The following is a 14311-nucleotide window of genomic DNA, read 5'->3' on the forward strand; positions in this document are numbered from 1 at the left end:
ACAGCGTGACCAGCCGGTCGCCCCATAGTCGGTCGCAGTTTAGGGATGGCCATTCTGACGCCCCACGTCACTATGGCTGCTTTCTGGAATGACGACTAGCCCAGCGTGCTTTTTCCTCACTCACATGCTTCCTAGGAAAACTTCCCAGGAGGTCACCCATCCCTAGATTACCCCAGGTCAAGCACGCTTAACTTTGGAGTTCTCAAGTGATGGGCTACCGAAAAGAAGATGCATCTTATTGATATAGGTAGTACCCATCAATCTATTTAAGCCCTCTTCAACTGTGTAGTCCCATACCTACACAGTCTTAGAATCATCACACTTAACCTTCCCTAGGTGGTGTGGGATTGCACAGCTTACCCGGTCTTTCCCCTTACGGATCACGGGATTCGGACTGTCACAGCCATGACTATAATGAGGCTGATTCCGACAGGAGGAATGCTGGTTGAGGGTGTGAGGAATTGAGGTGGAGACAGAAACCCCCCACCGAGAGAAAATAAGTCTGCGAGCCATAACGTTGGGGGGCAACCTAGACAGCATAACGTCTTTGATCGGCTGGGTGCTAGCGAACAAAGGCGCAGAGATGATGACCTGAGGGACGTGCTCAACGACAGGCGCGAGAGGCACGATGAGTACGCTCCTCCTGCACCAGTCGCCCCAGCGATCCCAGATACGGTTCAGGCTCAAATTGATGCTCTGAATCAGGCGGTACAACAGCTGGTGGGGAGCCGAACATCCCACATTGAGTATGATCAGAGAGGCAATCCGTTTGTACAAAGGATTGATGTGGTAGAAACCCCCAGCATGTTCAAGATGTCAGTGCTGCCAAACTTCGATGGTTACAGGGACCCAGTATCTCATGTAAACAAATTTGAGATACAGATGGATATTCAGAAGGTGTCGGACGATGCCCGTTGCAGGATCTCCCCCACCACCCTATCCGACACTACTCAGGAGTGGTTCTTTAAGTTCCCTCCTGCTAGTATAGTATCATGGGAAATGTTCGTAAAGGACTTTTATGGAAAATTCTACGCAGGTCGAGTACACCCCACTGAGGCCAACCAACTAGTCGAGATACGCCAAAAGGAGGGAGAGCCCTTAAAGGAGTACTTCCAGCGTTTCATACGAGCAGCGGCTGAAGCCAAAACAGTGGGTGATGAGGGAAATATGATGGCCCTAATTGCTGGGGTTAGGCCCATTCTCTCCCTGGAACAGCCTAAGAAAGAATGGGGTAAAAAGTACTCAGGAGTTTCTTGATCGAGTTGATCGATACATCAAGCTTGAGGACGCGATTGCCAATGAGGGGAAATCGCCTACAAAAGACAAGGGACCAAAGGAAGATCCTGCCAAAGCTGCCAATGGGTCGGATAAACCCAATGGCAACAACAAAGGCAAAAGGAACGGAAATGACAAGAATGGTAGAAAAAGGGCGAACAATGAGCCATCAACGTCCGAAAATAAATGCCCCAAAGGAAATTCACCAACTATACGGCCCTTGTTGAGAGTAGAGCAAAGGTCTACCAGGTGACCAATGCCAATGTCCCTTACAAGCGACCAGCACCTATAAGGAAGGATATCTCCAAGAGAGATACAACAAAATTCTATCATTTTCACAACGACTACGGACATGACACCAATGAGTGTAACCAGTTGAAGGATGAGATTGAGTTCCTTATCAGACAGGGACACCTAAGGAGGTATGTATGAGTCGTAGGAGGGTCTTAGCAAGAGGCTCAAGGAGGCAACGAGCAGGCGCCTGCACGTTAACGCTCGCCACCTTTACAGCCAGCTCCTGTGGTAGGTACGTTACTCACCATCTGTGGCGGCCCACACCTTGCAGGAGATAGTGGGAAGGCAAGGGAGCGATACACTTGGACCTTACGCCACAACCAGGACATCGAGATGATGAGTGTGGAGGATCGAGCACCTAAAATAGCTCGAACAGAGGAGGAGTTAATTACCTTCTTTGAGGACGATGCCCAGCATGTCCGATTCCCACATTCAGATCTGCTGGTCGTGGACGTCCAGATTGCCAATATGATGGTTAAGAGGGTGTTGGTTGACACAGGGAGCTCAGTCAACATCTTGTATAAGTCTTCACTGGAGAGGATGAAGTTGTCCGTCAAGGACCTGGAGTTGTGCAACCAAACCATATATGGTTTTTCTGGCGAAGGGCTTGCGCCAACAGGGTCGATTAGGCTCCCTGTTACAGTAGGAATTGCGCCCGCAAATAGGACATTACTCACTACTTTCATAGTAGTTGATTGTTCTTCTGCGTATAATGCTGTAATTGGGAGGCCTATTCTGGTCGACCTGCGAGCTGTAACCTTGGTTTGGCACCTTGCAATGAAATTCCCAACTGACGCAGGGGTAGGATGCGTATTGGGAAACCAATGAGAAGCGAGGGAGTACTACAACGCCTCGATATCTAAGGCAAAGAAAGGTGGGTCGAGAGAACTGCCGGAAAAGAGTTGCAAACGGCCAATGAAGTGCAAGCCCAATCAGGTGATTGTGTCACCAAATAGGGTGTTGCCCAAAGTGAGGATAGAGATTTGGATCCTCGCTTTAGGGATTGTGATGAAGAAGTAGGACCCATCAAGGACCTCGAAGAGGTCCAACTCGATGAAGCAGATCTGACCAGGTTTGTGAAAGTCGGTAAAAACTTAGAGACAACAACAAAACAAAAGCTGGTGGAATTTTTAAAGAAGAACCAGGAAGTCTTTGCCTGGTCGCATAAAGACATGGTTGGGATAGACCTGGTAGTTATCAGCCTGTCCTGAACATAGACAAAAGTTTTCCACCAGTACAATAGAAAAGAAGGCTGCTCGACAAGGATAGATCAAAAGCTCTGAAAGAAGAAGTCGAGAAGCTAAAGGAGAATGGATTCATTATGGTAGCGTTTTATCCATCGTGGGTCTCTAATCCCGTACTAGTTCCCAAGCCGAATGGCAAGTGGAGAACGTGCGTGGATTTCACAGACCTTAATAAAGCCTACCTTAAAGATTGTTTCCCACTCCCTAAAATCGACCAGCTGGTCGATGCCACTTCAGGGCACAAGATCCTATCATTTATGGATGCATACTCTAGGTACAATCAAATCAGTATGCACCCACCTGATGAGGATCCCACTAGCTTTCAGACCGATACAGGGCTTTACTGTTACAAAGTAATGCCCTTCGGTTTGAAAAACGCTGGTGCGACTAGTCAATCACATGTTCAAGGAGTTGATCGGTACAGACATGGAAGTATACGTTGATGACATGCTGGTTAAGTCAAAAAAGGCAGAAGGACACATAGGGGACTTGCAAGAGTGCTTCAACATCTTGAATAAATAATAGATGAAGTTGAATCCCCTCAAGTGTTCCTTCGGAGTTGGATCAGGGAAATTCTTGGAATTTATAGTAAACTCACGAGGAATTGAGGCCAATCCCGATAAAGATCAAAGCCCTGGTCGATATAAAATCGCCAACGAAGATCAAAGATGTTCAAAGTTTAACCTGAAGGATTGCTGCTCTGAGTAGATTTATCTCCAAATCAACGGACAAATGTGTCCCATTTTTTAATCTACTTAGAGGCAACAAGAAGTTCGAATGGACGGAAAAATGCGAGCAGGCTTTTTAAGCTTTAAAGACACACATGTCGCAGCCACTGATTCCATCGAAGCTGGTTGATAAAGAAACCCTGTTCATCTACTTGGCGATCACAGAATATGCTGCTAGTGTTGTTCTAGTAAGAGAGGAGGAGAATGTGCAAAAGGTAGTGTATTATGTAAGCAAAAGGCTAATAGGAGCAAAACTGCGATATCCTCATATTAAAAAGTTAGCCTATTGTCTAATCTTAGCCTCCAGGAAGCTGCGGCCGTACTTCCAAGCTCACCCAATCACAGTTTTGACCGACCAACCTCTACGACAAGTTCTGCAGAAGCCAGAAGCCGCGGGTCAATTATTGAAATGGGTGGTTGAACTTGGGCTCCTTGACACGCCCCTCCAGCTCCTCAGTCTCCTTTCTGCTTGCGATCAGCTCAGTCTCAAGCTGTTTGGCCTCTTGAAAGTTAAGTTTAGCACTCTCCCTAAATTTCTCTTTGTCTTCATTGGCCTTGGTCAGGGCAACCCGAAGCTGTTGAAGCTCTTCAGCCAGCTTGGAGTTTTGCTCGAGCAGTTCAGTGTTTTTCCCGAGCACTTCAGTGTTTTTCCCCTTGAGCACTTTGACCTCCTCAGTATGCTTGGAGTCAAATTCTTTGGTCTGGGTGATCAAAGCCCCCGTGTGGCGCCAGCCAGCGGTCATACTCAGCATTCCCTATAATCAGATAAAGAGATAAGTTGATGGCAGAAAATGACAGAGTAAAATAAATAAAACTCAGCAATAGAAAGCAACTTACACTGGCTATCTCGTTCAGTGCTCGGTTTATTATCTGATCGGCCTCCATGGAGTCTGTGTCGATGATGGCCTTTCTACTGTGTTTGTGCTTTGAGAGTTTGTATATTCTCTCTTTGGCCGAGCTAACCACGGTGCTTGTCAGGACATCTCCAGGTTGACCGTGAGATGTCTGGTCGGCAGGCACTGGAGGGGTAGGATTTTGGTCGACTGGTGCAGGGGGAGACGGTTGATCGAGTGGAGATGGAGGGGGAGTTGTTTCTCTTGTGGGAGCGACTGCTGGAGGATCCCCAGTCTGGACCTTTTTGGTTGAAGGAGCCTTGCTGCTCTCTCCACAGTGTCGCTTGCTCCCCTTCCTCTTGCTCGAAGGAGCAGCAGGTGCATTGTAGCGATCAAACATATCTACAGATGACATATCTGCAAGTAAGGAAACATTGCGAGCAGTTATACGATATGTATAGATGGAGTTGAAAATGAGAACAAGGAAATTATAAGTAAAGTACTAGAGCTATAACTATTGGTCGCTACATTACTTACTATACTACTGCTAAACTCACTCACTGCCTGGAAGAAATCTGAATTTAAATTAGGTGTGTACTTAAAGTTGCCGTCCCCGTCAAATAAATGACAAGGAATGGGCAAACTGTCTAAGAGTGAGAAGACAATACCGTTCTCATCTAAAAACTCTTTGATGGGTACAAGGTGTTCGAAAACCTTCTTTTTTCCCTTTCCCAAAGGGGCAGGGGGAGCGTCTGCTCGCGGGGTGCTGGAGGGTTCCTTGATTGTCACCCCAGTTTTCCTCCTCCTTGGAGGTTGTGACACGTCTTGGTGCTGCTTGGGAACTTCTCCACCAGTGGCATTCCTGGCCTTTGATTCCCTCACATCCTGGTGAGGTGGCAGAATACCGACCAGCCTTAGGTTGGCTTCAGTGACCAGCTCTTTGACGCTTTTCTCTATGTTGGTCATACTAGCTAGAGATGTTGCTTGAATCTCCATTTCTGGAGTAGGAGCTGGTCATTGCCATAGACCTGAAGAGTGCTAATTTTCTAAGGAGGATGCAGATAAAATTAAAAAGAAATAAACAACCAGAGAGTAAAGAAGTTACCTCCTTGGGTGAAGGCTAGGTTGTTGGCAACCAGATTAGTAGTTAAGAAGTACTCCTGGAAGTACTTTCCTACATTGGACTTGTAGGTAGTCTCACTCAGGAAGATGCGAGTCGATTCCTGGTGACAGAGATGAAAAAACCCCGTGTTGTCTTGGTTGGGGTTGGGTTTAAGATCGAACAGGTAGTTGATCTCATGAGGCGTAGGGACATGCCACTTTTTATGGCTATAAAGGATATAGAGAGCGGAAAGCATTCTATACCCGTTTGGAGTTATTTGGAAAGGAGCGACCCCGAAATAATTGGCCACTCCCTGGAAAAAAGGATGAAGAGGCAAGATTGCTCCTGCCTCAATATGGTATCACGACCAGGTGCTGAAGGCGCCGCCAGGCAGGTTTTCCCACTGGTCGTTGGTGGGTTTGAATAAAGTTACCCCAGAAAGTCTGTGCTTCTTGAGGTAATTGTTTAGCATCCTAGCAGTGATTTGGCTAGGAGAAGCAACGTACCATTCAACTTCTGGTCGAAGGATGTCCCAAGGTTGGGCCTGTGTTTGGATTTCGGGATGAGTGCTTTCGGCTCAACCACTGGTCGAAGAAATTTCAGTCCGAGCAGCAGGCTGATTTACAGAAGGTTTGGTTGGTTTCTTTTTCTGGGCGGTGTATTTTACTCTACCCATGTTTGATGGACTGGTCAAAGGTTTGTTGGATGGGGTACGGGAAAAAGGAATCTCCGGAATGAGTAACGACAACTGTTCTTCATCCACGAGCAGCTAGGCGAGCAGGTCGTCGTCGATTGGCCTCTCACCTCCCCACGGATCTTGCATGGAAATCTGCGAACCGAGAAGGGGAGATGAGAATCTACGTCCCAAAAAACCAAGAGGTGTAAAGAGTTGGAATAACGTTGCTCGTGTATAAAATTTAAGCTTTTATACGACCAGCAGCATTCTGACAAAAACATTAAATCCTATGCGAACAGTTTGGAAAACGATTATAAAACCAGAAATAAAAAGTTTTTTCAGGAGAAACTTTTTCGACTCTGAAGGGGCGGGAAAAACCCAGTTTTTCTACAGGCTTAAAAATTGAATTTTTACTTCGATTTTATGCCCTAAATTAATTATCCTGACTACCAAACTGATTCCTAACCCCAGCAAAGTGTCATTTTCCTACCATATTAAACGCAAATTAGTATACCCATTTACCCCGAAGCAATGTTTTCAAGGACTCAAAATCTAAAATAAAGGGAAGACAGACATTGCCCAGCATGGCATAGCAGAGATCAATCGAGCAAGAAACTTACTTGAATGAAAGATTGAAGTGAAGACACGAGCGTTGATTCAAACGGCTAGATAGACACACCTTGGATTAATAAGTTTTTCTAAGTCTGTTTTGCTTTGTTCTTCAGAGTTCTTGAGGAAAAGAAGATTGGTAAAAAGTGAAAAGAATGGGTTATTTATATTGATCGTGGCACTATAAAAGAGGTAATGATGGGAGTGAACTTTCCAAGGCATAGGTAAGCACAATAGCCGTCACACAGTTTTTGGGAAAGACATGATTAGTTGCCTTTTTTGAGAAGGCATGGACGGCTCTGACAGATTTGATGGGGCGTGCGAAGGGTTGGTCTCCTAAGTTTACTTTATGCTGGTCGCAGTAAAATAAACTTGGGGGGTAAATGTTTACCCAACAATGGCTCCTGATGACGTGGCAAGAATTTCTTACATGTGACTGGCACGTGGCAGTTCTGAGTGAAGGGATTCTGTTCGACTATCGACCAGATAATTATTGCTTCATCAAGTCTCGCGTTTAGGTACGACCAGTCTGGTCGTATATTCTCATTTACTTCCTTTGAGATACGCAATCTTGTAATAATTACATTCATTATATTTCTTTTTATTACGTTGATACGCTGATCTTAATGGTAATTGAGGCCCATCGTTCCATGTAACCTCCTTGAGCCTATAAATAAGAATGAGAGGGCTCAAGGAAGGGACTTTTGAACTTTTAATCTTTGGGTTTAGAGAGCAAAGCATAGCGTGATTATCCATCGAAATGGCAATTCTCCTAAGACTGGTGAAACTCAAGAACCCTAGTTCTTTGATCACAGTATTGGGATTCAATATCAATAAGAACACTAAGTGGACGTAGGTCATTACCACCTAGTTGGGGCCGAACCACTATAAATCGCTTGTGTCACTTTCTTTCCATTTGATTCTCTTCTTGATTTCCTTTTTGTTCTTTGTTGTTTATTTGACTCCGAGTCGTTGACCAAATCAAGGGTCAATATCTAGATTTTTCTTTAATCTTTGAATTTTCAAGATTTACCTTCATACTATGCATGTGTTTCTTGATTAGTCTCTGGGGTTTGTATTATTGAATTGACTTATATTATTCATTGTTCATTTAGAAAGTATAAGTCATAAATTCCCAACAATAGAAATCTCTAATTCTAATTACTTTCTCTTTTGTGTTTTGCATAATCAACAATGAGGGAAATTTGTTCATCTTCTTCAATTCTCAAATCCTTGATTCAATATTTGGTTTGTGTTAAACACATAACCATGAGAGATCAAAGAAAATTCTTCTTGGATATGTGCTACATGAATGTGATTATGGATTCAAAGTCTTCATCAACAAAGGATGAGACTACTGATTAGCGAGTTTTAGACTTGTTTTAGTGTGTCTACATAGGAAGTATTTTAGAGGTTTAGGGTTGTTTTGTTCTATTTTACGCTTGTTTTGTGTTGTTTTTGTTTATTTTCAGGTTTTGAAGGATTGGGATGATTTAGAATGAAAAAGATGCCAAAAAGCACAAAAATTCGTAAAGCTGTCAAAAATGCCTTTTCTGAGAGAGTAGAGCGACCTTGCTACTGTAGAGCGCGACCGTGCTAGGTTGCTGGAAATTGAAATTCGGCAGATTTTTAAATGAAGGGCATTTTGGTCAATTCACAGGGGATAATTTAGGGTTACGAATTCTGATGCGATTTGAAGAGTAGAAAAACGTGAATTAGGGGGTGGAGACAAAAAGAAGTGGAGAAAAGAAGAAGAAGAAGCTTGGAGCAAGCGTAGGCGATTTGTGACAATTCCTAATCTAGTTTCATTCTCTTTTTCTTTAATTTTCTATGTTATTGTTTATGTTTAGTTTGATTATGGATATGAATACTGAGATTATGAGCTAAACTCCTATTTAGGGATTTGATGGATATTGACTGAGATTATTCCATGGATTAATGTTATTTGATTATTCCTTCTTCCTTGTTTATGTGATTTGTTCATTTTTGTGCTCAATACATGTTTGAGATTGATCACCTTAAGCATGATTCATGATCCTAATATGAAATATGAAAAGTGAATATTAGGAATGCTCTAAGTGAATAAACATAGGTTTTGATGTGAAACAAAAGTATTCGCATAGCTTATGTGACTTTTAGATTATTGCTTAATGCGAATTGTTTGTTGTACTATCTCAGAGATACAATAGTTGACAATGCAATTTAGTACCTTCATGATCTGAAAAGAGTTTAGGTGATTTTATAATCTGTCATCTCATTGGAGGAAGAAGAATAGTTGACTAGTATTAACAATTGGGTAATCAAAGCAATTGAAATCATATTCCTAATTTCACATCCATTGTTAAACCCTTTTTATTTGTTGTTTTGCTTGTTGTGTTTTCTGCATTATAATTTTAAAAACCAACTTTTATTGTTGCCAAATAGAAATATAAATCCAATTTGGTTAGTACTTAGCTGCAATTCCCTTGGGTTCGACCTCACCTGTGTGAGTTACTACTTGTATGATACGTGCACTTGCGTGTAATAAAAATATCGCAACAAGTTTTTGGCGCCGTTGCCGGGGAATTGTTTAGTTGATATTACGTTAATTGGATTAAATTCTAATTTGGTTTTCTTTTCACTTTTTGCTAACTTGTTTGTGTCCAATTCTTCTTGCCTCATCTCAGGTACCATTGGTTTATGCGACGTCAAGGACCAGCTGCAAGAGTGCCTGTTGATCCTGAGATAGAGAAGACTTGCCGGCAGAACAGAAGAAACAAAAGGTTGGAAAGAGTTGTACAAAGGATTGAGCAAGAGGAAGTTATGGCCAACAAAGGTGATAATGGGGGTGTCATAGAAGACCAGGCTAATGGTCAGAATCCACCCGACCGTAGCCTGAGGGACTATGTGTTGCCAACAATGACGGGGGTCCAGTCTTTTATAAGACCACCTGCCGTAGATGCAAACAATTTTGAGATAAAGCCAGCCATACTTCAGATGGTTCAATCCACAGTCTAGTTTGGGGGACTACCCACTGAAGACCCAAACATGCATCTCTCTAACTTCATGGAGCTCTGTCAGACATTTAAGATGAATGGAGTTAGTGATGATGATATCAGACTTAGATTATTCCCATTTTCTCTGAGGGAGCGAGCTAAGAGTTGGTTGGTATCTCTGCCACCTAACTCAATCAATACATGGAATGATCTAGCACTGAAGTTCCTCTCCAAGTTCTTCCCTCCAGCTAAAGCAGCTAAGTTGAGAGGAGAGATTAATAATTTTCATCAGTTGGATAATGAGGCTCTTTATGAAGCTTGGGAGAGATTCAAAGATTTGATAAGAAAGTGCTCGCATCACGGAATAGAGAAATGGATGCTAGTCCATAATTTTTATAATGGGTTGTGTGGTACTACTCGCACACTCATTGATGCAGCAGCTGGTGGTGCGTTTATGAGAAAGAGCGCCAATGAGGCATATGACTTGTTGGAGGAAATGGCCATGAATAATCAGCAATGGCCAAGTGAAAGAAACTCTTCAAGGAAAGTGACCGGTCTGTATGAAGTGGATGCAATTTCGAAGTTGACTGCTCAAGTTGAGGCCTTGACTAAGCAATTGCAAGGCAATATAATAACAGCTCAAGTGCAACAGGCCCAGACTCTGTGTGAAATATGTGGGGGCCCTCATGCCTATGAACAGTGTCAGTATGCTGATGTAAACAACATGCCTATGGAGCAAGCTCAAGCTATTGGGAATTTTCCTCAACAGAGCAACAATAACCCTTATTCCAATTCCTTCAACCAAGGGTGGAGGAATCATCCCAATTTTTCTTGGAAGAATGATCAACAAGGCCAATCTTCAAACCAACAACATCCACAGGGATTCTTTCAACCGAGATTTAGGCCGCAGCAACAACCTCAACCGCCCACTAATCATCAACAACAACAAAATTTTGGTGGAAATTCTAATGCTCAGTCAGATGTGTTAAACCAATTCATGGCTGAAACTCGGTCTTCTATTAGAAATCTAGAGACCCAAATGGGACAATTAGCTACTCTCATGGCTAATCGTGCCCAAGGTAACTTGCCTAGCACCACTGAAGTTAATCCGAAAGAGAATTGCAAGGCAATCACGTTAAGAAGTGGGAAGAATTATGAGGGACCAAGTGAGGAGCAGCCAGTTGAAGAAGTGGGTCAGGATCAACAGGCACAGGCACCAGCACAAGAGGAAAAGAAGCACAGTGAGAAGAAGGCTACTGAAGGCATACCAACAAAAGAAGCTTCGCCACCAATTAGTATTGAGCATCACATAAAGATTCCCTACCCCCAAAGGCTCCGTAAGAACAACATGGACAAGCAGTTTATTAAATTCCTAGAAGTATTCAAGAAACTGCACATCAACATTCCATTTGCGGAGGCCTTAGAGAAAATGTCGAGATATGTCAAGTTCATGAAGGACATCTTGTCCAAGAAGAGGAAGATGGAGGACTTTGAAACTGTGGCATTGACGGAAGAGTGTAGTGCTATACTGCAAAAGAAGCTCCCTCCTAAACTGAGAGATCCTGGGAGTTTCACAATACCGTGCACTATTGGGAGAATTGAGGGAATAAATGCTCTTTGTGATTTGGGGGCTAGTATCAACCTAATGCCATTGTTAGTTTTCAAGAGATTGCAACTTGGAGAAGCCAAGCCCACAACTGTAACTTTGCAACTAGCTGACCGTTCGTTGGCACATCCAAGAGGGGTAATTGAAGATGTCCTTGTCAAAGTAGACAAGTTTATTTTTCCTGCCGATTTCATAGTTCTTGACATGGAAGAGGATAGCAATGTTCCCATTATCCTTGGGAGGCCCTTCTTGGCAACATGCCAAGCACTTATAGATGTTCATAAGGGTGAGTTGAAGTTGAGAGTGCAAGGGGAAGAAGTTGTATTCAATGTGCTCAAGGCCATGACTTATCCTGAAGCTAGTGACAATTGCTTTTCGGTTGATGTAATGGGTAACTTAGTGGAAGAGAGAAAACTGATAAATGATCCTCTTGAGTTGAGTTTGGTTGAAGATGAGGTTAGTGATCAAGATGGAAAGGAAGCTATGGAGTATGCAAAATGGCTTAATTCTTATGGGCCATTGAAGAGGAAATACTTTGAAGAGCTTGGGGCAGTACCAAAAAGGTCATTGCCCTCAGTTGAGAAACCCCCAGAGTTAGAACTGAAGGTACTTCCTAACCATCTGAGGTATGAGTTTTTGGGTGAAAACAAGACACTCCCGGTTATAGTTTCAGCTTCACTTTCTGATGTGGAGACTGAAAAATTGTTGAGAATTTTGAGAGAGCACATAAAGGCCATTGGGTGGACTTTGGCAGACATCAAGGGGATCAACCCCTCTACTGTTATGCACTGGATTTTAATGGAGGACGGAGTCAAACCAACCATAGATGCCCAAAGAAGACTCAATCCGCCAATGAAGGAAATTGTGAGAAAGGAAGTGGTGAATTGGTTAGATGCAGGGGTGGCTTACCCAATTTCTGACAGTAAGTGGGTGAGTCTGGTTCAGGTAGTACCTAAAAAGGGGGGAATGACGGTAGTGAAGAATGAAAAGAACGAGTTAATTCCAACAAGAACTGTTACTGGTTGGAGAATATGAATTGACTACCGCAAGCTCAACAAGGAAACAAGGAAAGACCATTTTCCCCTTCCATTCATTGATCAGATGTTAGACAGATTGGCGGGTCAGGAGTATTATTGTTTTTTGGATGGTTACTCCGGGTATCATCAAATAGTCATTGCACCAGAGGACCAAGAGAAAACAACATTTACATGTCCTTATGGCACATTTGCTTTCCGAAGAATGCCATTTGGGCTATGTAACGCACCAGCAACTTTCCAATGGTGTATGATGGCTATTTTTTCTGACTTGGTTGAGAATTGTATAGAAATTTTCATGGATGATTGCTCAGTGTTTGGCTCGTCGTTTGACCATTGTTTGAGGAACTTGGAGCTGGTATTGATTCGATGTGAAGAATCCAATTTGGTGCTTAATTGGGAGAAGTGCCATTTCATGGTTAGAGAGGGGATTGTTTTGGGACACAAGATCTCACAGGAAGGCATTGAGGTAGACATAGCCAAGGTGTCTACTATTGAGAATTTGCCCCCTCCAGTTTCGATAAAAGGGATTCGTAGCTTTTTGGGTCATGCCGATTTCTACAGACGGTTTATAAAGGATTTCTCAAAGATCTCCAAGCCATTGTCTAATTTGCTTGCTAATGGAGTGCCCTTTGAGTTTGGAAAGGAGTGTATGGAGGCTTTTCAAACTCTTAAGGAAAAATTGATTTCGGCACCTATAGTTATTGCACCGAATTGGGAGCTTCCGTTCAAGTTGATGTGTGATGCAAGTGATTATGTTGTCGGGGCCGTGTTGGGTCAATGAGTTGACAAGGTTTTTCGCACCATCTACTATGCTAGTAGGACCTTGAATGATGCTCAGTTGAACCATGCTACTACTGAAAAGGAGATGTTGGCCATAGTCTTCGCTTGTGACAAGTTCAGGCCATATTTAATCAGGAATAAGGTTATTGTGTACACAGACCATTCGGCGATCAAATACCTTATGACCAAGAAGGATGCCAAGCCAAGACTAATTCGATGGGTCCTTCTCCTCCAGGAGTTTGATTTAGAAATCAGAGACAAGAAGGGTGCCGAGAACCTAGTAGCAGATCATTTGTCAAGACTGGAGTTAGAAGAGAGTCAGAATATGAAGGAAGTCCAGATAAATGATGAGTTCCCTGATGAGCACTTGTTTGCTTTAAAGGAAAGTTTGATGGTCCCATGGTTTGCTGATTATGTCAACTTTCTAGCTGCAAACATCATACCTCCTGACATGACAAGACAACAATTGAAGAAATTATTTTCCGAGGTAAAGCACTATTATTGGGAAGAGCCAATCCTCTACAAGCACTGCGCCGATCAGATAATCATAAGATGTGTGCCTGAAGAGGAGATGCACTCTATCCTAAATCATTGCCATAGTTTGCAGTGTGGAGGTCACTTTGGTGGGACAAGGACTGCTGCAAAGGTTCTACAAAGTGGTTTCTTTTGGCCAACTCTCTTTAAGGATGCTCATGAGTTTTCAAGGCATGTGATCATTGTCAAATGACTGGTAATATTTCAAGAAGGAACGAGATGCCTTTGACTGGTATTTTAGAAGTGGAACTGTTTGATGTGTGGGGTATTGACTTCATGGGTCCTTTTCCATCATCGTACAACAATCTGCTTATTTTGCTAGCTGTAGACTACGTTTCTAAGTGGGTGGAAGCAGCTGCAACTCATGCTATTGACGGTAAAACAGTTCTCACTTTTCTCCAAAAGTACATTTTTACCCGGTTTGGTACTCCTAGAGCTATTATTAGTGATGAAGGGAGTCATTTTTGTAACAAGCAATTTGAAGTGTTACTTGCGAGATATGGAGTTAGACATAGAACAACATTACCTTATCACCCGCAAAGTAATGGACAAGCTGAAATTTCCAACTGGGAAATTAAGTTAATCTTGGAGAAGACGGTACAACGTTCGAGGAAAGAC

General features: G+C 43.0%; 1 non-coding gene across 1 annotated transcript; it reads right to left on the reverse strand.

Annotated features, from left to right (window-relative positions):
* Positions 1-9995: 9995 nt before the first annotated feature.
* On the reverse strand, positions 9996-10102 carry LOC133793203 (small nucleolar RNA R71). The gene has a single exon (XR_009874659.1). It is a non-coding gene; the product is annotated as a small nucleolar RNA R71 (small nucleolar RNA).
* Between the last annotated feature and the right edge of the window lie 4209 nt (positions 10103-14311).

Source organism: Humulus lupulus, chromosome 7, assembly GCF_963169125.1.
Source record: "Humulus lupulus chromosome 7, drHumLupu1.1, whole genome shotgun sequence".
Classification (NCBI taxonomy): domain Eukaryota; kingdom Viridiplantae; phylum Streptophyta; class Magnoliopsida; order Rosales; family Cannabaceae; genus Humulus; species Humulus lupulus.